This window comes from Mizuhopecten yessoensis, unplaced genomic scaffold (genome assembly GCF_002113885.1).
Source record: "Mizuhopecten yessoensis strain PY_sf001 unplaced genomic scaffold, ASM211388v2 scaffold1255, whole genome shotgun sequence".
NCBI lineage: Eukaryota > Metazoa > Mollusca > Bivalvia > Pectinida > Pectinidae > Mizuhopecten > Mizuhopecten yessoensis.
In genome coordinates this window covers 127,158-150,791 of record NW_018403955.1, presented here as the reverse complement: position 1 = coordinate 150,791, position 23,634 = coordinate 127,158, and the positions used below count along the sequence as shown (strand labels likewise).

The window sequence follows — 23,634 nt, the reverse complement described above, 5'->3', positions numbered from 1 at the left end:
GATCGGTCTGGTCGTAGAAATGAAAGCTTACACTAAACAGAGTTTATATGCTTTGACAATCTTTGAAACAATTTTTAAATTTGAAGAAATATGTCCTTTTTTTAGGAAGTCTAATATTTGTGGTTGTGTTTGTAACAAAGTTTGTTGTTTATGGCACAGCCGGGTTCTACCGCAGCAATGACAGCGAGCTTACAATTATTTGTATGACCTGCCACCAAAATGTACATTGCTGTTTACTCACAAGGTAGATCATCAATATGTTGATGTTCATTTGTATTTCTTTGACGACTTTTTATTATCATGGTAAGGCAATCAAATGAAATCTTTCGTTACCTACAAAACGACGGGTAGAGATACGTTATGTATATGACCTTACTCGCCTCTGTGAATATTTACTCGCCCCTGTGAGTATTGTGCCCGTTGGTCATTCAATATCGGGAAACGGAAGAATTTAATGATAATTAATCTGACCGCGGGTCCGTAGCCAAGAGCTGTACATTTACCGCGATGAAGACTAATGACGGTGTGGATTAAAATGACAAAACCAGTGGTTAAAGTTTAAGATTGTGCTCTGTGAGAGTAGAGAAAAGAGATTGGATAGGGACACAGGAACAGCTAAGGCGACAGATAGCTCGAGTTCTCTTTCCACGTATATTTATAACTCGATTAGGGGACAAAATTAATCACAGTTCACCCCGACAGCTGAGGGACAATCACAGTTCACCCCGACAGCTGAGGGACAATCACAGTTCACCCCGACAGCTGAGGGACAATCAAAGTTCACCCTGACAGCTGAGGAACATTCACAGTACACACCGACAGCTGTGGGACATTCACAGTTAACCCCGACAGCTGAGGCATTCACAGTTCACACCGACAGCTGAGGGATATTCACAGTTAACCCCGACAGCTGAGGCATTCACAGTTCAACCCGACAGCTGAGGGACATTCACAGTTCACCCCGACAGCTGAGGGACAGTCACAGTTCACCCCGACAGCTGCGGGACATTCATAGTTCACCCCGACAGTTGAGGGTCATTCAAAGTTCACCCCGACAGCTGAAGAACAATCACAGTTCACCCCGACAGCTCAGGGGCATCCACAGTTCACCCCGACAGCTGAGGGTCATTCACAGTTCACCCCGACAGCTGGGGGACATTCACAGTTCACCCCGACAGTTGAGGGACATTCACAGTTCACCCCGACAGTTGAGGCACATTCACAGTTCACCCCTACAGCTGAGGGACATTCACAGTTACCCCCGACAGCTGAGGGACATTCACAGTTCACCCCGACAGTTGAGGGACATTCACAGTTCACCCCTACAGCTGAGGGACATTCACAGTTCACCCCGACAGCTGAGGGACATTCAATTGACTTGGAATACGTCAGCGGTTGTTATGAAATTTGTCATGAAGTTTGTCTTGAACACAATTAAGATGTGACTCGTGGTAACGCTCTACTGCAGGTGAAAACAGTGAGGGACATTCACAATTCACCCCGACAGCTGGGGGACATTCACAGTTACCCCCGACAGCTGAGGGGCATTCAAAGTTCACCGCGACAGCTGAGGGACAGTCACAGTTCCCCCCGTCAGCTGAGGGACATGCGCAGTTCACCCCGACACCTGAGGGACATTCACAATTCACCCCGACAGCTGATGTACATTCACAGTTCACACAGACAGCTGAGTGACATTCTCAGTTCACCCCGACACCTGAGGGACATTCACAATTCACCCCGACAGCTCAGCGACATTCACAGTTCACCCCGACAGCTGAGGGACATTCACAGTTCACCCCGTCAGCTGAGGGACATTCACAGTTCACCCAGACAGCTGAGTGACATTCACAGTTCACCCCGACAGCTGAGGGACATTCAATTGACTTGGAATACGTCAGCGGTTGTTATGAAATTTGTCATGAAGTTTGTCTTGAACACAATTAAGATGTGACTCGTGGTAACGCTCTACTGCAGGTGAAAACAGTAGTGAGTGCAGGTCTGTTGGTAACGCTCCACTGCAGGTCAAAATAGTAGTAAGTGCAGGTCTGTTGGTAACGCTCCACCGACGGTCAGAACAGTAGTGAGTGCAGGTCTGTGGGTAACGCTCCACTGCAGATGAAACAGTAGTAAGTGCATATCTGTTGTAACGCTCCACTGCAGGTGAAAACAGTTGTGAGTGCAGGTCTGTTGGTAACGCTCCACCGACGGTCAGAACAGTAGTGAGTGCAGGTCTGTTGGTAACGCTCTACTACAGGTGAAAATAGTAGTGAGTGCGTGCTGTGGGTAACGCTCTACTGAAGATGAAAACAGTAGTGAGTGCAGGTCTGTTGGTAACGCTCCACTGATGGTGAGAACATTAGTGAGTGCAGGTCTGTTGGTAACGCTCCACTGCAGGTGAAAACAGTAGTAAGTGCAGGTCTGTGGGTAACGCTATACTGCAGGTGAAAACAGTAGTGAGTGCAGGTCTGTTGGTAACGCTCTACTGCAGGTGAAAACAGTAGTGAGTGCAGGTCTGTGGGTAACGCTATACTGCATGTGAAAACAGAAGTGAGTGCGTGCTGTGGGTAACGCTCTACTGCAGATGAAAACAGTAGTGAGTGCAGGTCTATTGGTAACGCTCCACTGATGGTGAGAACATTAGTGAGTGCAGGTCTGTTGGTAACGCTCCACTGCAGGTGAAAACAGTAGTGAGTGCAGGTCTGTGGGTAACGCTATACTGCAGATGAAAACAGTAGTGAGTGCAGGTCTGTTAGTAACGCTCCACTGCAGGTGAAAACAGTAGTGAGTGCAGGTCTGTTAGTAACGGTCCACTGCAGGTGAAAACAGTAGTGAGTGCAGGTCTGTTAGTAACGGTCCACTGCAGGTGAAAACAGTAGTGAGTGCAGGTCTGTGGGTAACGCTATACTGCAGATGAAAACAGTAGTGAGTGCAGGTCTGTTGGTAACGCTCTACTGCAGGTGAAAACAGTAGTGAGTGCAGGTTGTTTGTAACGTTCCACTGCAGGTCAAAACAGTAGTGAGTGCAGGTCTGTTGGTAACGCTCCACTGCAGATGAAATAGTAGTAAGTGCATATCTGTTGGTAACGCTCTACTGCAGGTGAAAACAGTTGTGAGTGCAGGTTTGTTGGGTACGCTCTACTGCAGGTGAAAACAGTATTGAGTGCAGGTATGTTGGTAACGATCTACTACAGGTGAAAACAGTAGTGAGTGCAGGTCTGTTGGTAACGCTCTACTGCAGGTGAAAACAGTAGTGAGTGCAGGTTATTTGTAACGTTCCACTGCAGGTCAAAACAGTAGTGAGTGCATGTCTGCGTTCGTGTTGTTTAAAGACTATTGTCCGAGGACCAAAGACCTGAGAATTTGTCATATACTATCGGAAGGGTGGTATTTTTTATCAAATACATACCATGGGGAGGGGAGGGGGTCGGAATTTCTACCTAAAAAATTGACTTAAACCCTTAAAACGTGTAACATTACTTGGAGCACCCCATTTTAGTTCCAAATATAGCCCTAACAAATTGTTCTGAAAGTCACATGTTAGGTTGCGGTAGGATGAAATGATGGCTAGCTTAGTTTTTCAACCTTCATATTAGACATGAACCTTATTTCAACTCGAGAATCTTTTCATAACTTAAAGACTCGTCAAAAGTCGTGTATTTTCAACACTCTGTACCACGTGGGAATTATTGTCTTGAATAATTTGTTGTTTATTCTTATTAATAATAATCATCACACACCTGAAATTTCACCTGCATATCAATCCTCTGTTGAATGTTTACTGTAGTGTACAGCATGAAAGGTCAAGGTCGTCTCGTGACGATTTCAAGGTTATAATAAGATAAACAACCAAGGCCACATGAAACCTCCCGTAATAATTACGTGAACAAGATCAGGTAGAAGTTTTTTGCAGAACATGATATGGCAAGCGTTTCAACGATAATGTATTTAAAACAGCCCTTTCTTGATTCTGCAGAGGTATAGATGTTCATCGTTTCTCTTTTGTCTGATCTCTTCCCAACCAAACCTAAACCAATATTGTCTTTTATAATAGGTGCTTGAAATGCTTTAATAATGTTTGTTGTCACTTGAAATTGTATATCAATGTGCAAACAAAGGTCTTTTCAACAGAGGGAAACCTGTAACCTTGTATGTTAATGTAATCAGCACGACTTTGATATCCGGTATGTTTACCACCTGCCAATATAAACAATACTTTCTTTTCAGTTTCATTTCTGTATTTAACAGAATGATGTGTTTACACGGGACACGGAACACGTGAATCTGAATTATCATATACTACGTGGTCACAAGTCGTTTGTGTTCTTTTATTTAACGTTAATTGCAGTATAATGTAGTTTTAATTACATCACGGACTTAGATAACAATGTATCTAATTCCGTTATTACATCAATCTTAACGTTGTCTGTTCCCTGACCGGAGATTTAAGCTGCACGTGAACATTATATTATTTTACTTTTTACGATGGAGACAAATGACCCCATATTGTACCGATAGTTTTGATATTTGTTGTTGTTTGGCAGTCGTGATTTACCTTCCACTTTTCTTTCAGACTTATGAGTTTCCTTCGCAGCCATGTTATCGATTTTACCGGAAGTGTGACATGCGTCTGCCTGGCCATTCTATATTACTTCTGAAAATCATCTATAAATTCACGATGTTTCCCCCCTGAAGTTATTTGTAGGGATCATATATCGGAAACTATCCAAGTATCTGGTATATTTAAACAATATTAATGTATATCATTTTCGTTTTCTTTGCGAATTTGAATCTTTGCGAATGAATCGTGACTTGAATACAAATCGCGGAAATAAAGTGATTGACAATAGGACAAACTGTGTAACGTAGTATTTAAATATTCCAAAGGTAAAAAATGTAACCTGAAGCCAAAATTATTTCGGTAATTTATGTTCATGGAATAGAAACGCATGTATCTGAAATAAAACTTCTTCGTCAAGACTGGTTTTCTTGACAACCCGAATTTGCAGTTAAATGGGTGTTCACTGAGGGAGAAAGCTGTTTATTATAGAGTACAAAGTTATTAAAGAAGTACATCATTTGTAGGGATCTAGAGGTGTATACAAAGTGGAGCCTGTGAACACGTCCGCTCAGCCATTCATCAGGTTTGTTGTGGGATTTAGTGGCAGCTTTGTATACCATCAAACATTGTCAGCTTCATGGGGAGAAATTCAATTGATAGTCTATCGCATCTCATTCTTATCCAATTTTCTAGCCATACAGACGACTTTAAGTTTTGGATTCAAATCTAAGCTAAAGAATTGAAAATACGTGAGGATAATCATGAATAACGTTTGTTCTAATTTTTTTGAGTTGTTTGTCAGGTTTCAGAACACTGCGTCCAGATGACAATCCTTTGACTTGGGAGATAACAGCTGATGCACCCATCCAAATTATACTAAACAACATAAATCTGGTTGGGGACGAGGATCGGGGGGTGGGGCGGTGTTTGTGTAGGAGGACAGTTGTTTACGTCACACATCAACATACTGGCGTGCTTTTGTAAAACAGCTGACGATCGTACCGAGATAGGGCCAGAGAATTGTTTACTAATTCATTAATGTGCATTCCTTCATTCCACCACCTCCAGAAAACAACATCGCTATGTTTTATATAAAAGAGCCCAGTGCCTGTACAGTAAAACCACAGGAGTCTGAAATTCTGTCAAAAGTTATTAATAACAGTAATACAAAACAATACCAGCATACTATAGGTATTTTTTGTATTACTGTTATTATCAAATTTTGACATAATTTTAAGTTCCTGTGAATAAAACAGGTATATAAGGGAACGAAAACTCGGGAATTTTCCGGATAGTCTAAATGGATGTCGCTGTTGAGACATTAATCTCGTTCAAAGAGTCGGTATATAAGTTAAACGAGGCAAGATTCAGAAGATAGGTAATAGAGGTATGTCGTACATATCTCGTATACACATGTACGCCTATCTCGTGCGCTCGTGCTGCTGTACCTTACTTAATGTAGCAGAGAATGCACGCGCCAGCCCAGGATTTTATCTCAACATGGTACATGAGAAATCGCGTTATAGTTCACGGGCAAATACATCTTCACAAAGGCAGTACCATAATGGAATTTCAATTTTTCTTTTTTTTTTCAATTATTTACTCAATTTCCCTCTTTTTTGTATTCACTTAATATGATGTGTGTGTACCATGAACCCTCATTACAATGGTATTTAATCCGGCGACGGTACTCCGGATAACTAGATATTAAACATTCGTCCGAAGAAGACGTTTTTTCCAGTATACCATACAGCTGTTTTAATATTCATGATTTTTTGGAGGATTTCGCTATCCGATTAAAAAAGGGCGTGGCTACCCAATTAAAGAAGGGCGTGGCTACCCAATCAAAGAAGGGCATGGCCACATTATATAGGAGGGTATGGTTTTGATGAGTCTGCTCCATTGATTTCCGATCATGAATCATAGATGGATGGGTTTTTTTTTCATCTTTCAAATTCAGAGAAAGTTACAGCTTATTAAAGACGTAATTTGTGATTATATAGTTCATCCTACGCGGAACACATTTTACGACTACTCATTACATCATGGATGAAAGTTCGATCCAAAGTTTGAAGAAATGTATTATCATAACCGTCAAGTCAGCGATTTATGTTCTCTCCTATTTCTCACACGTAGCGTAATCTCTCCTAACCTTGGAGCAGTAATTAAGATTTGGTTGTGTAGAGTCGGAATTGATCGATAGGGCAATTTGATGATGTTAAAAGCAGGCAATTTTACCGCCTCTAATAAAAAAATCATGCTTTTCTCAAACGTTTATACCTGCATGCCTTAAGAGTATTCATCAAATCTTGAAAGTAACTGCTCGCTCGTAAATAGAAAATAATGTTGATTTAGTGTAGAATAACCCGATTCAATCAAGTCTTATTTGACGCTGTTGTTGCAGTTATGTTTTGATGTGCGATACGCATGCGCATTTCTTACTTCCGGGACGGTGTTTGATTGTGCAACTTATCGAATTGTAGCAGGAGCCGTATGTCATTGATTGGTTTAATAATATTCAACTCATGAAAAATTAAAATGGAATTCACACTGATTTTCCTGGTGATTGTTGGTTGTTGTCGGGCCGGACACAGAGGCAATATTCAGCTTGACACTCAATGACACAAAGAAAGTCTCTCAAATATTGCAAATACCAAATATTTGTATTGAATTCCTCGTAAATCTCGCTCCGGGTCGGCTAGAGGTTTACCTGACGTAATGTCTAACCGACTGGTCGACCAGGTCAATGACGAAAGTTGTAGGTATTAAGGTCATAGGAGTGTATTGCTAAACGGAATTAGGAAGTACATCCCTAGTTGAAAATCCAATGTAGGGAGACAGTATAACAATTTCCGCATATTCTAATGTTTAATATTAAAGTGATGAATAATGTATGCTTATTATTGACAGAACAATGTGTTCTTTCAATATTAAAGTATAATCAATGAGTCACATGTGTCCATTTTTCTGTACTTCAGGAAACCGGCGACCTATTTCACTATTGTGAAGTTTTCCAAGAACGATAACTCTTGCATGCAATTACTATGTGTATATGGTTTTATTATCAAATGTCAATTTTTAATCGTTTATAGATAATTAATTTTACACAATTTCAGCATTTATGAAATTGATATACATTAATGCAATACTATTTTATGTCAGTATAATTTTTATTGACATTACTTTGCAAAAAAATGTGTGTGTTCAATGTTTTTTTCAAAATTCACTCCTTTTTACATAAATTTCCATTTTAAATCCTTAAAATTCTGACAACCTATATTTTTTTGTGGCAGAAAGTTTTCTTTACTTCAAAGCAATATAACTATAAAATTTGAATAAATTCTACTGAGAAATGGCGACACAATCCTATTACCTTAAATGTAGAATACTTTCCGGAATTACTTGCTGTAATGAGAAGGAATATTGCATTAGTTAAGTGTTTTATGGAGTAAAATGTTCGCATTTTTTATCATTGATTAAGTTAATATGTCATTTTGAAGACCTGTGAATAGTTATGTTTTCTCCCGACCAAAATGTTCGACCTCTGACCTTTTAGAGTGTTGAATTCGCCATTTTGTTCTAACCGGTACTGTAACCACATACATGTACATAGATATCTTTCGTCAAAAGGCGAAAAAAGGCGAAAATAAAATGTGGGGACAACTTCCATGTTATAATATCTATGTTCCGGAAGAATCAGATTTCTTCGAAGCAGCAGTAGATATCATGCTGATTTCAACTTGATTGCTTTGAATGCGTGCGCCAATCACCAAGGAAAGCCGAGCATAACTAAACTTTCTGTGAAACATACCACGGAGTGTGAAACATACCACGGAATGTGAAACATCCCACGGAGTGTGAAACATTCCACGGAGTGTGAAACATACCACGGAATGTGAAGCATACCACGGAGTGTGAAACATACCACAGAGTGTGAAACATACCACGGAATGTGAAACATCCCACGGAGTGTGAAACATTCCACGGAGTGTGAAACATACCACAGAGTGTGAAACATACCACGGAGTGGGAAACATACCACGGAATGTGAAACATACCACAGAGTGTGAAACATACCACGGAGTGTGAAACATACCACGGAATGTGAAACATACCACGGAGTGTGAAACATACCACGGAGTGTAAAACATACCACGAAGTGTGAAACATACCACGGAGTGTGAAACATACCACGGAGTGTGAAACATACTACGGGGTGTGAAACATACCACGGAGTGTGAAACATACTACGGAGTGTGAAACATACCACGGAATGTGAAACATACTACGGAGCGTGAAACATACCACGGAGTGTGAGACATACCACGGAGTGTGAAACATGCTACGGAGTGTGAAACATACCACGGAGGGTGAAACATACCACAGAGTGTGAAACACCATACCACGGAGTGTAAAACATACCACGAAGTGTGAAACATACCACGGAGTGTGAAACATACCACAGAGTGTGAAACATACCACAGAGTGTGAAACATACCACAGACTGTGAAACATACAACAGAGTGCGAAACATACCACGGAGTGTGAAACATACCACGGAGTGTGAAACATACCACAGAGTGTGAAACACCATACCACGGAGTGTAAAACATACCACAGACTGTGAAACATACCACAGAGTGTGAAACATACCACAGACTGTGAAACATACAACAGAGTGCGAAACATACAACAGAGTGCGAAACATACCACGGAGTGTGAAACATACCACAGAGTGTGAAACATACCACGGAGTGTAAAGCATACCACAGAGTGTGAAACATGACATGACATCAAGTCAAGTGAGTGAGAAATGAATCAACTGAAATAAAGGTATGATTATTTTCTCTGACAAACATGTATAAATCTCACTATCGCTGTCGCCAGATTTCGACGACAATCCCCGCATTTTAAAGAACAGTCGATAGCTGACCACAAACAGGCGACCGATCAGAATTTTTGAGCCTGCGATTATGGTCAGTTTTAGCGGACTATGTGATACATACCACAGAGTGTGAAACATACAACGGAGCGAAAACATACCACGGAGTGTGAAACTCACCACGGAGTGTGAAACATACAACGGAGCGAAAACATGCCACGGAGTGTGAAACTTACCACGGAGTGTGAAACATACAACGGAGTGTGAAACATACCACAGAGTGAAAAACATACCACGGAGTTCTATCGTCGCATTCTACAGCAGCATGTCTTACGAAGTTCATGAAGTATTCACGAGAGCCTGGATCCCTACTAGGGATTTCTAGGATTGTATTGTTCTATTCCCGAAATTATATGAATGCCTTGATCCGTTCCCGAAATTATATGAATGCCTTGGTCTGTTCTCAAGATTATATGAATGTCTTGATCCGTTCCCAAGATTATATGAATGCCTTGGTCTGTTCCCAAGATTATATGAATGCCTTGATCCGTTCCATAGATTATATGAATGCCTTGTTCTGTTCCCAAGATTATATGAATGCCTTGGTCTGTTCTCAAGATTATATGAATGTCTTGATCCGTTCATGGGATTATATGAATGTCTTGATCCATTTCCAAGATTATATGAATGTCTTGATCCGTTCATGGGATTATATGAATGTCTTGATCCATTTCCAAGATTATATGAATGTCTTGATCCATTTCCAAGATTACATGAATGCCTTGATCCGTTCCTGAGATTATATGAATGCCTTGATCCGTTTCTGAGATTATATGAATGCCTTGATCCGTTCCTGAGTTTATATGAATGCCTTGGTCTGTTCTCAAGATTATATGAATGCCTTGATCCGTTCATGGGATTATATGAATGTCTTGATCCATTTCCAAGATTATATGAATGTCTTGATCTGTTCATGGGATTATATGAATGTCTTGATCCATTTTCAAGATTATATGAATGTCTTGATCCATTTCCAAGATTACATGAATGCCTTGATCCGTTCCTGAGATTATATGAATGCCTTGATCCGTTTCTGAGTTTATATGAATGCCTTGATCCGTTCCTGAGTTTATATGAATGCCTTGGTCTGTTCTCAAGATTATATGAATGCCTTGATCCGTTCATGGGATTATATGAATGCCTTGATCCGTTCCTGAGATTATATAAATGAAGGCCGTGATCCGTGCCTAAGGTTATATGAAGGCCGTGATCCGTGCCTAAGGTTATATGAAGGCCGTGATCCGTGCCTAAGGTTATATGAATGCCTTGATCCGTTCCTGAGATTATATAAATGAAGGCCGTGATCCGTGCCTTAGGTTATATGAATGCCTTGATCCGTTCCTGAGATTATATAAATGAAGGCCGTGATCCGTGCCTTAGGTTATATGAAGGCCTTGATCCGTTCCTGAGATTATATAAATGAAGGCCGTGATCCGTGCCTTAGGTTATATGAATGCCTTGATCCGTTCCTGAGATTATATAAATGAAGGCCGTGATCCGTGCCTTAGGTTATATGAAGGCCGTGATCCGTGCATAAGGTTATATGAAGGCCGTGATCCGTGCCTAAGGTTATATGAAGGCCGTGATCCGTGCCTTTGGTTATATGAAGGCCGTGATCCGTGCCTTAGGTTATATGAATGCCGTGATCCGTGCCTTAGGTTATATGAAGGCCGTGATCCGTGCCTTAGGTTATATGAAGGCCGTGATCTGCTTGTGTACTACGATACCTTTAATTACACGTGGGCTTCGATTTCTGCCGTGTGATTTCAAAAGAGTCGCGATTCGTTCCTGATATTCTTCGATGACCTTGATCCGTACTTAGGATTTTGCGAAGGCCTTGATCAGTCACGATGTATGTCCCGGTGAAAGGTCAAGACCGTAGGCAGCTTACCTGTTCAGCTATAATAAATCGAGGGAATAAGATGTAAAAGAGATTTTAAACGAAAAGAAAAGGAAAATTATGTGAGACGTTTCACAATTGGCATTAAATCGAAGAGCTGCCGTTCAAAAATGTATAACATCTTCATTATCTTTTATCCTATCTCAACATCTACTGCCAAAGCGACTGTGCAAATAAACCGTTCGGTTTTTGAGGGGCATTTATAAAATAAAAAGCATACCTATTCATAAACATGTTCGGTTATAAACGATATCAAGTTGACTATACTTTGGTTATATCTTGTTGGTGGACTTGGAAAACTGCCGAGAACTGTGACGCTTTTCACATGCAACATTTGGTTTTCTTTACAATTGCATACAAAATGTGTCAATTGAATGCGTGCAGCAATTTTATCGAAGATAAATCAACGTTCCTGGATGGGATCTATTTTCCTTAATTTGAATAGAGAATTTATGTCTTCTGGCAATGAAATTTTCGTATATTTTTATGGTTTTGTAGGGAAACCGACTTTAAAAACTAGACTTCATTGTCCTTCGTATGCCCACTATAGATACAATATTTTAGGATTCTGTCATCCTGTTACGCTGCCCGAAAATCATCATCATGGCAAATCTATATTCAAACGCCATTAAAACTCAATTGTACATCTTCCCTGTCACAATGTCATCGTAAGCGTCACAAGTAAGAGTTTGAAGGTTGAATGCCTGGTAGCCTTGTGTATACAATGTCAAAATACCAGTAGTGCTTGCCTTGTACGCTACTTGGAACGCATGTTTCTCCGACAAACATATCTCGCCAACACATTTGCGATGTGTAAACTTTAAAAAGAATTTTCTCTTCAAGCGCAACGTCACTTCCGGCAGGTCAAAGATTCCACTGCCTTGGAGTCACGTCCTTGATTTGTTATTTTTCATGAATCTTTATATTTCTGTATGTAATTGCACGTGCTGATTCCAGCGTAAAGTTCATTATAAATCAGTAATTAAATTTTGGTTGTTTTTGGTCGTGATGTTTTCAAGTATTTCGTGATGGTCGTCAGTCAGTCAACAAGTATCCTTGGGACCTAGATTTCCTTATTTGGATATGACGTCCTCTGAAGAATTAATGAAAATCGGAATTATATGATGAAAAAAGAAACTTTTACGCGGATAAATAGAAATTAATTAGTCCATATGGTTTACCTGCGAGGAATTAGATAAGAATATCTTGATTAAATCTAAATCTGTCGTGTTGACTTCACACACGATACAGGTAATCCCCTGTCGGTTACTGACTAATCAAAGTATTTATATTCCGTTGATTAGTTCTATATTTTAAGGATAATATCGTGCTGTGTACTAATTGTAGTTTTGATCACATAAAACGAATGGAAAAGCTTGTTTTCAATTCATCTGGTTACCGCCTTTTTCTGATTGTTTGTGATCCGATGAAAATTGATCAGATAAAAATATATCCGATACCCCCAAGAGTTTCACAAAGCTACACAGGTCTCGATGGATTGGTGACATTTTGAGGTATGATGTTGCCATATTGACTTCTTTGATAGTTAAAAGCCAGTAATATGGCTGTAAGACCGTATCATTGTTTGTGTGGACAAGTCTGTCGGCTCAATGGTGGATAGGAGGGAACGAGTTATGGAGTCGGGCCATCTCCGTCACAGGATAGGAGGGGAGCTGTCATCTCCACGAGTTAGGGAGCCGCACCATCTCCGTCACAGGATAGGAGGGAGTTGTCATCTCCACGAGTTAGGGAGCCGGACCATCTCCGTCACAGGATAGGAGGGAAGCTGTCATCTCCACGAGTTAGGGAGCCGGACCATCTCCGTCACAGGATAGGAGGGAGTTGTCATCTCCACGAGTTAGGGAGCCGGCCCATCTCCTTCACAGGATAGGAGGGAGTTGTCATCTCCACCAGTTAGAGAGCCGGCCCATCTCCTTCACAGGATAGGAGCTGTTATCTCTACGAGTTAGGGAGCTGGGCCATCTCCGTCACAGGATAGGAGGGAGCTGTCATCTCCACGAGTTAGGGAGCCGGCCCATCTCCTTCACATGATAGGAGGGGGCTGTTATCTCCACGAGTTTGGGAGCTGGGCCATCTCCGTCACAGGATAGGAGGGGGCTATCATCTCCACGAGCTAGGGAGCCGGCCCATCTCCTTCACAGTATAGGAGGGAGTTGTCATTTCCACGAGCTAGGGATCCGGGCCATCTCCGTCAAAGGATAGGAGGGAGCTGTCATCTCCACGAGCTAGGGATCCGGGCCATCTCCGTCACAGGATAGGAGGGAGCTATCATCTCCACGAGCTAGGGAGCCGGCCCATCTCCTTCACAGGATAGGAGGGAGTTGTCATTTCCACGAGCTAGGGATCCGGGCCATCTCCGTCACAGGATAGGAGGGAGCTGTCATCTCCAAGAGTTAGGGATCCGGGCAATCTCCGTCATTGTAGCGAAAAGCATTCAATACTTTTGTCCAGAAACGTGAAATGAATAAAATATCCCATATATACAGTATGGCAGGTACCGTGAGTATGGGATGATCGTCAAAGCTTGGTGTTTACAATACGGCATGTAGATTTTTCAGGTTTAACGAAGATCGCTGTTTCAGTTTGCTTTTTCATGAATTATCTTAATTTTCAACTTCATCTCTGTGTAAGTTTCTTCTCGAATATGGAGTACCAAACCAAAACTGAAGTTTGCAAAAATTCCTGTAAATGGAACTTTTACATTAAATTGTATAAAACTTTTATAATAGGAAACGAAAGCCAGAGAAGAGTTTCTATCGCTTTACAATGAATGTAAACACGCTGCTAGCACTACCGCGGGATCTGTCCATTGAATTAGAGACGAAGGCGGTGATCAATCATAATAATAGGCAGTGAACAGACGTGAAGCTACAGACACAATGTTTTACCACAAAAGAAATTGATGAACTAGTCTACGATTATGTAACAGAAATGAAGAAGCGTTCCCCGTGTAAATAAATAAGCTGGGGTGTCTCTTTCTACAGGTATGGTCAGTTTGATTATGTTTGTGTAAATCTCATTGTCGTTAATATATAGTTAATGTTTAACTTTATTCATTGTGATAGTATACTAGTAATCAATTAAGAAACCTCAAGCCATTATCGTTTCCACATCTGTAGGTGTAGTGTTTAAGAAATGATTTTTATACTCTGGCTGAAGCTAAACATGTTATCTATACAAATGAAATGCTTTGGAAATCAAGTGGAACCTGTTACAGACTTCCACTAATAAACCACCACTGTACTCTTGTACTATTTATATACCACGGTGGTGATGTAACGACACTTTTCATTAGTCAATGTAACGACACTTTGCATTAGTCAATGTAACGAAAATTTACATTAGTCAATATAACGACACTTTTCACTAGTCAATGTAACGAAACTTTTCACTAGTCAATGTAACGACACTTTTCATTAGTCAATGTAACGACACTTTGCATTAGTCAATGTAACGAAACTTTTCATTAGTCAATGTAACGACACTTTTCATTAGTCAATGTAACGAAACTTTTCATTTGTCAATGTAACGAAACTTTTCACTAGTCAATGTAACGAAACTTTTCATAAGTCAATATAACGACACTTTTCACTAGTCAATGTAACGACACTTTACATTAGTCAATGTAACGACCCTTTACTTTAATCAATATAACGACACTTCAATGTAACGACACTTTACATTAGTCAATGTAACGACACTTTACATAAGTCCATGAAACGACACTTTACATTAGTCAATGTAACGACCCTTTACATTAATCAATATAACGACACTTCAATGTAACGACACTTTACATTAGTCCATGTAACGACACTTTACATTAATCAATATAACGACACTTCAATGTAACGACACTTTACATTAGTCAATGTAACGACACTTTACATTAGTCAATGTAACGACACTTTACATTAGTCAATGTAACGATCCTTTACATAAGTCAATGTAACGACACTTTACATTAGTCAATGTAACGAAACTTTACATTAGTCAATATAACGACACTTCAATGTAACGACACTTTACATTAGTCAAAGGAACGACACTTTACATTAATCAATGTAACGACATTTTACATTAGTCAATGTAACGAAACTTTTCACTAGTCAATGTAACGAAACTTTTCATTAGTCAATGTAACGACACTTTACATTAATCAATGTAACGACACTTTACATTAGTCAATGTAACGACCCTTTACTTTAATCAATATAACGACACTTCAATGTAACGACACTTTACATTAGTCAACGTAACGACACTTTACATAAGTCCATGTAACGACACTTTACATTAGTCAATGTAACGACCCTTTACATTAATCAATATAACGCCACTTCAATGTAACGACACTTTACATTAGTCCATGTAACGACACTTTACATTAATCAATATAACGACACTTAAATGTAACGACACTTTACATTAGTCAATGTAACTAGTCAATGTAACGAAACTTTTCACTAGTCAAGGTAACGAAACTTTTCATTAGTCAATGTACCGACACTTCACATTAATCAATGTAACGACACTTTACATTAGTCAATGTTACGACACTTTACATTAGTCAATGTAACGACACTTTACATTAGTCAATATAACGACACTTCAATGTAACGAAACTTTTCATTAGTCAATGTAACGACACTTTACATTAGTCAATGTAACTAGTCAATGTAACGAAACTTTTCACTAGTCAATGTAACGAAACTTTTCATTAGTCAATGTAACGACACTTCACATTAATCAATGTAACGACACTTTACATTAGTCAATGTAACGACACTTTTCATTAGTCAATGTAACGACACTTTACATTAGTCAATATAACGACACTTCAATGTAACGAAACTTTTCATTAGTCAATGTAACTATCTTTACATTAGTAAATGTAACGACACTTAACATAAGTCAATGTAACGACACTAAACGTAGTCAATGTAACGACACTTTACATTAGTCAATGTAACGACACTTTGCATTAATCAATGGAACGACACTCTACATCAGTCAATGTAACGATATTTTACATTAGTCAATGTAACGACACTTTACATTAGTCAATGTAACGATACTTTACATTAGTCAATGTTACGACACTTTACATTAGTTAATGTAACGACACTGTACATTAGTCAATGTAACGACACTGTCGTTAGTCAATGTAACGATACTTTACATAAGTCAATATAACGACACTTCAATGTAACGACACTGTACATTAGTCAGTGTAACGATACTTTCCATTAGTCGATGTAACGACACTGTACATTAGTCAATGTAACGATACTTTACATTAGTCAATATAACGATACTTTACATTAGCCAAATCACGGCGTTATGTATCTTGATTAATAACATACTGAGATACAGGAATATCAAGTTAGTTCAAATTAATGACCTTGACCCACTTTGGAGTTCACAGGGGTAAAATTTATAAAAACGTATAAACAACTAATACTTCTTTTTGAAAAGCAGAGAGCCCTGGACAACCCATGAAGTAACCCACTGCATAATCGTAAGAGGCGAATATGTCCCTAACTAAAACGACGTAACACCTTTAATTTTCTTAACGTATCTGTATATTAGATGACCGTTATAAAGACTGACATTTTCTGTCGATACGTGTACAAATCAAGGCCTATGTTCAAAATGCAACGGTTGCGCTCTCGATATAGCATACGAACAAAAGGTAATCCTGGTATGTCGAGGATGTATTAGACTAGCCCAATCTCACTGCAATATCAGATTGCTGGCCGCTGTATAGCAGTACCCCAAACGGTCCTAATAATGGCAAGCCGTGTTTGTTCCAATCTCTTTATCAATATTGAGAGTCAAGCGAGGAAGCAACAAACTTTGCATTCCCTGATAATTTGTTCGATTCAAAAGGTAACCAGCACTTTCTTAGGAAGAAGTGTTCATTCGGAACCTTCCATATATAGAGAAGCCACTCGGAACCTTCAGGACACTGAAATGACTAGACTCCCTGCCGTAGTTTTTCGACTCTCATCCAGGCTTTGATCCGAAAATACAATACCATAAACAGACAACGACTATGAATTTTTTTTTAAGGGATGTTCTAATAGTATGTATTTATTTATCATTTGATTATCAATATACTGGCATCTCTTTTGGAGTCTTGACGACTCTAAGGTATCACATGACGCTTTCAATTATCGGTAATTACGAGTCACGTAGATGTATAAACCAGAAGGGTTCCGGGAATATGGTTAAGGAAACTAATCACACTACAGACGAATATTGATTCGCTTGTTCACATACCGAAAGTATCGACCGACCGCGTGTAGAAGATACGCTTTGATCAGACGACAACAGATACCACATACGGTACGCAAATCGGTGTTATATTTCTTTTGATATAGAAAGAATTCTGAATTTTAATAAGCTCCAGTTTTCCAGATCCTGAAAAATAAAAATATCTAGTTATATCAACAATATGAAAACTTCGCGAACTTTAGTCAAATTCGTATTTAGTGTTGAGCATCTGGGGAGGTAATATAAATGAAACGGTAGCATGGAAGTAGCTCTCATCGCCAGAGATATCCCAGAACGCCTCGCGCTAGAAACATCGTCGAGGGAGGTAGCACGTCGCCATTTGTTGTTTCTCATACACGCGATGACTGAATATTTAGTCGATTTTTAAAGTTCGGTTTTCAAGAACATTTAAAAGCATTTTGATTCATCCGTACTTTTCTACTCCGTGAATATAGTTTAATCTCTGCCAAGTATTTGTATCTTAAAGTTTTAATGACCGCCTACAGAGAAAAATACTCCCGACCTCGAACTCTTAGTCTGAGCACATCATTGTCCCAATGTTGTCTGTACTGTATACAGCCGACCGAGGCTTGTCGCTATCGATATAGTCGTCCGATTTGGTTGTAAAATTACACCATTCTGTTATAGCTTTCAGCTCTGCAGTATAAAAAAAGACTGAAGAAATATATCGCAAAAGGTCTGGCATTTCTGTTCACGCTTAGTCCAGAAAGAGACTGCACAGATCTAATTGTGGGAACATCTTGGTAAATAAGACTGACAAGATGTGCTGACACCAGTTTAGCTCTTTTAATCTTTTTTTAATTACGTCTTACAACGAGTGACATGTGTAGGTCCTCTGTACACATACGTTATCACTCGTGTCGATACCAATCACCGACCGATCGCCCCATTACTCACAGCCATCAGGCTACTAAATGTTTGTATTGTATCGAACGCGCCTAGACATCTGTGCGAGGTTGGATGTACGTCATCGAATGCACCGTAGCAGTGATGGACCCGTCATGTCTAAGTAATATACACAGTATACCTTAATTTGATTTTCCGTTTCATTTGATTTCTTTTAACACCTCACAGAATCGCAGATGATTGTAGAACTGACAGGGTGTGAAAGTCATAAATGGTGGACCAAAGAATAAAGGTGAAAGTTCACATAACACCAGATAACGCCATCATTTTCTTTAGTTCGCCATACCGGAAATTATTGGCTTGAATGCGCTAAATTGGAAAATTGATAAATTGTATATTTTGTATCGGATTTCTCCGGGAAGCTAGCGTGAGTCTCTTCCCTCTTGCTGTCTCTCTTTTCTGGTGCGTAAAGCGAAAAAAATGGCCGTCGGTTTTATTGAAATATCGCCAATGACAGCATAGGGTGTGCTGTGATTGCACGTTGCCTTAATTTAGATACATAATTATTCATATGTAGACACTGATGCAGTTGGTGCAATAAAATGCAAGACGTCTGGTGTCTTTGAAATTCTTGAACCTCGCACAAGCAATACAATTTCGCCTTGCAATGGTAGAGCAATTGGTTGTATGTGCAAGAATAGAATTATACAGGTGCAAATACACTGTATCTCAATTAGTATGTGCACTACTCTAGTTATTTGAATTTAACTATCCGAACAAACAACACAATACATTTTCATCCATTGCGATTCATTTTGTAATGATCTGTTATACTTGCTATGGATTGTCCTGTTCAGTTCGATAGTGTGAATGGTCCCATGATTGAGGTCCAAGTATGGATACCCAAGGGTACATCGTCTCGGACCTGTGTCAATAATAAGCAGTGATTGCCTTATCAGTGTCGGGCACACTAACTACAACACAAGCCAAGGCAGTCTTCAGAGCTATAGCAACAGTAGCTGAGATAATCCGACACCTCCGGTAGAAATACTGATTGTGATACTCGGGGTTTGACCACTTGTCGAGCTCCACCTCGAGTTCGTTGTCCCAGAATAAAGCCATTGTTTTGAGGATAGTATGACACATTTTCTGTGTAAAACGGTCCAAGAAATCTAGCCGGCTAGGAACAAAGGTGGCTAGGTTATCAAGTATGCAATGTATATGATAAACAGGAAAATACATGTCTAGCGAAATGTCTTCTGTTTGTTAGGGAAAGGAAATGGTTGTTCTTAACCTGAAAGCTACGCCACCCTTTCTTTTGTTGCTAGTGTCTTCTGTATAGGACTGGGTATTTTACTATGAACGCTTCAGAAGGAACTGTCTAGTGGTGACGTTATATTAATCAGATATTGTTCAATTTCTAAACACGATTTGAATGGTGCGATGACTACTTTGTCGCAGCTAAGAAAACTTCACTGTTATGGTCTCTTGCTCTGCTACTAGGCAATATATTACCTATTATACCGGAAAGTTCTGTTCGGATTACCTCCCTTGAATTTAAATACCATTATGAACTGATTCATAAAAAACTATTGAGTAGTCCATCCTTCTTTTCTGGTGTCAAATCCAATGTCTTCAGATTATCCTATTTTTGAATATGTTTCACATTTTTCTCGGTGAAATATTTTGGAATATGGGGTAAATGTCCCATCAAGGTAGCACACACCCTTTATTTAATGTCTCCGTTTTTAGAGTGTAAACCGATTTTCACAATGAATATCTCATTTTACTCATCTCGACGAAATACCCCTCCATGTTGATGAAATTGTTTGTGTGGAATAGTTCTATCTAAAGTAGAGTTCATTTTAATTTTGTCTTTGGCGAATTTTGCGAGTTAAGTAAAATAATGTAAATGATTAAAGAATAGTTGCACGGAAACCAACTACAATTAACTTGAAAACAAATCAATGGAACGGACACATTTTACCAATATCGTATTTCCTGAGAGACCGGTGTTCTACCAGCACTGTCCAAGAATACATTACACCGAGAATACAGTACATGACGTCACAATCATGCTGTGATGGTGTCGGCTCCGTACCGGACTATAATTAGGATACAGATTATCATTTCTGGTGTAATTACTGTAGTCAGTTCCAGATATGGATTAATTTTTTCTCCCACCATTCACACGTCTGTCACCCGTTTTGGCCGGGAACGATCAGCTTGTCACCTCCTAGGGGGAGATAGCCTCGTGCCGATTAGCTGTGACGTCACAAAAACGCGTCATCGGTAATTGTGACGTCATCAAAAGTGCGTACCCCACATGTGTTTTGTTTACAAACATGACAGAATACTGTCGGTTGAGCTGTGGGAGAAAAACAATCATCCCCTACCTTGAGGGTGTGATAGAGAAATCTCTAACCCGAGGGGTGATGCTTTTTGGTTGTCGCACCCGAGGCAGAGGGATTAGAAAACCACAAAAACATCACCCCTAGGGTTGAAGATTTCTCTGTCACACCCTCAAGGTAGGGGAAGATTCTAATTAATCATCCACAGAGGAACTCTTCCATTCGCGAAGGTAAATATGAACATTAGCCGAAAATCAACCTTGCAGATGATCTAAATTGTGAACCTGCGTATGATTTAGGTTCTATGTAACGCAGTATTCCTGTAATATTAATAGCATTTAGTGGATGAAATTTAACGAAATACATCATTGAGTTTTACTTATGTTGTAGACCTCCATCAAAGATATCACGGAGGACTTACAAACTAAATAACTGTCACCCTTGTAAAATAGTATTCGCTTCCTACTGCTCGGCAAAGAACATGTATATTAAGCTTATTCGTTAGAGCGTAAGACTTGTGATCCAGAGGTCCCGTGTTCGAATCCGGCGGGGGCATCGAAAAAAAATGACCTCTACAGGTACATTGGCGCCCACGTAGGGTCCCGGGTAATATTGACACACATGCTCAGAAGTACTTTCACAAGAGTCGCTTTTGGCTCTGGAAAACTCGGGACTAATTATTTCCTGGAGGGGGGGAATAGGTCCCCCTAGTAAAATACTAGCCGCTTTATACCGACTCGGCAAGGGAAAATCTTGGCGGAGACATTTAACAAATAATTACATCTGTTACATAATATAAATTTAGTTTCATATCACAAGGTTGTTCCTGTTCCACGTTTTTCCCTTCTCTCTCTCTCTCCAGTAATTCCTTCCTAAACGTATACTGTATATAATTATATTGCTCTGTCATCACATTGCTTCGAACGCTTTTATCATTTTGAGCTTTTGTGTCGTTTTCGTAATGAGTGATATATTTATAGATGTTTCACATGGCTTTAATTGGCCAATTTACATGTATAGTGGCCTATCACATGTTGATGTTGTGTTCATGTTCCGGAAATCACTCGACGATAATTATTTCAAATTGAGCTTAAATACCAGCTGTATGAACAACACAAACAGTGGTTAAAGCTGTATTCGAGAATCTGACTGGGTTCGGGTTAGTTTAAGTGGGAGCTTATATGGAAGACAGATATGAATTAGAGTTTTGTCAATCGTCGTTATATAAGCCGCTTGTTAAGACGTGTTGAACAGAGAAGATTGGTAAGTATACGTTCTGAATTACACGTAACGGGTTTTGGTAATAGATACACGGCAATGATCTACTGTTCTGTCCAAGGAGACATTTTACTCTGTTTTAATCAAACCAGCTGTATAATTGTGTACCGGCATGCTGCATGTGTAATTCCTCATAAGACTGGCACCTTTCCATGAAGAGTCCTAAAATCTCAAGGGAATACCATGTGAGGGAAACTGGGAGAAGCTAGAACTGTGTGGACTTCAGTATATATGGCAAAATATGTCAAAGTGTGCTCACTTGTGTTTTATTTGATGTCTGTTTCATTTGGCCCATCTGTCAAAAAATGATTATATATAAGATCACTACAGCTTACAAAAGTAAGTAGACAATGAGATTACATTACATAGTTCTCTCTCTACAAACTTCCTAATGACTTAGTATCAGAGTTATGGCAATCAATAAATTGCAAGTTATCGGTGAGATCTCTATCGTCATAGGCACCATACAATAATTATATCACTCTTTAAACGGAGAGGTAAAGCTTAAAATCCAATAAGCTAACATAACTTCAGACATGCATTGTTAGACTTTTTATCAGTATTACTAGTACTTCTAAATGTACGTTGGCATTTTAAGTTAAGGAGAAAATGGCATAAAAGTTGTATTTCATGAGATCGTAAAAATGACTATTTTCTGTTGCTATGATGTCCACGGCTCCTGATAAGGGCGGGAAAGGTAGGGGAGGGTTCTCCGGACCGCCTGCTAAGTCCATACAATGATGTGACACATTCAGCCAATGTATGCCAAAACGTTAACGTCACGTGTTGACCAGTGGTCGTCAGTATATATATTGTCGACAACTACCGGAGGAAGGCATTAACCCTCAATGTTGTTTTATCATACATTAAATTTCTTCAGTGTATACATGTTTTGTATAATATAATTTAACATTGCAACAAGTATTTATAAGCCTCATAAAAGGATTACTTCAAGCAAATCACCATCCGTCTAATTCCGCGTCTGTATATATATATATACAGGTGTGTTCACAGTAGATACACATACACATGTGCACGGTTGGAGTTTACATCTGGTAAGAGAAACACAGGTAAGTATGATAAGTATGTACACAGATTGTGTTAACGATTGACATATTCATGTGCCTGCATATACTTTGGTATGATTTGTCTTCACGGGCAAAATGACAGCTTGTCGACATGTTTACATCTCATTATCCGAAGAGTTGTGGACTTACCTGTAACAGGTATATTGGTATACGTAATACAAACAGGCACGGCGATCACATTACACGCAGTTCTTCCCTGTGAACCGATTAGGAAACAAAACCTATAGTAAGTATTGTCAGACTACTGGGCTATAGCTATAGTAAGTATTGTCAGACTACTTGGCTATAGCTATAGTAAGTATTGTCAGACTACTGGGCTATAGCTATAGTAAGTATTGTCAGACTACT

At 39.5% G+C, this 23,634-nt stretch overlaps 1 protein-coding gene across 4 annotated transcripts in view; it reads left to right on the top strand.

Annotated features, from left to right (window-relative positions):
* LOC110458440 (cAMP-dependent protein kinase catalytic subunit alpha) overlaps positions 1-23,634 on the top strand; it is a 159,490-nt gene that overhangs the window by 28,476 nt on the left and 107,380 nt on the right. The window contains exon 1 of one of the 4 annotated variants that reach the window (XM_021510171.1): positions 22,082-22,183. The exons of 1 other annotated variant lie outside the window; for it this stretch is intronic. The gene's annotated coding sequence lies outside the window, so the exon portion shown is untranslated. Of the gene's footprint in view, positions 1-22,081; positions 22,184-23,199; positions 23,269-23,417; positions 23,513-23,634 lie in introns of those variants that run through there. 2 more of the 4 variants (XM_021510155.1, XM_021510163.1) reach the window with 2 other exon arrangements.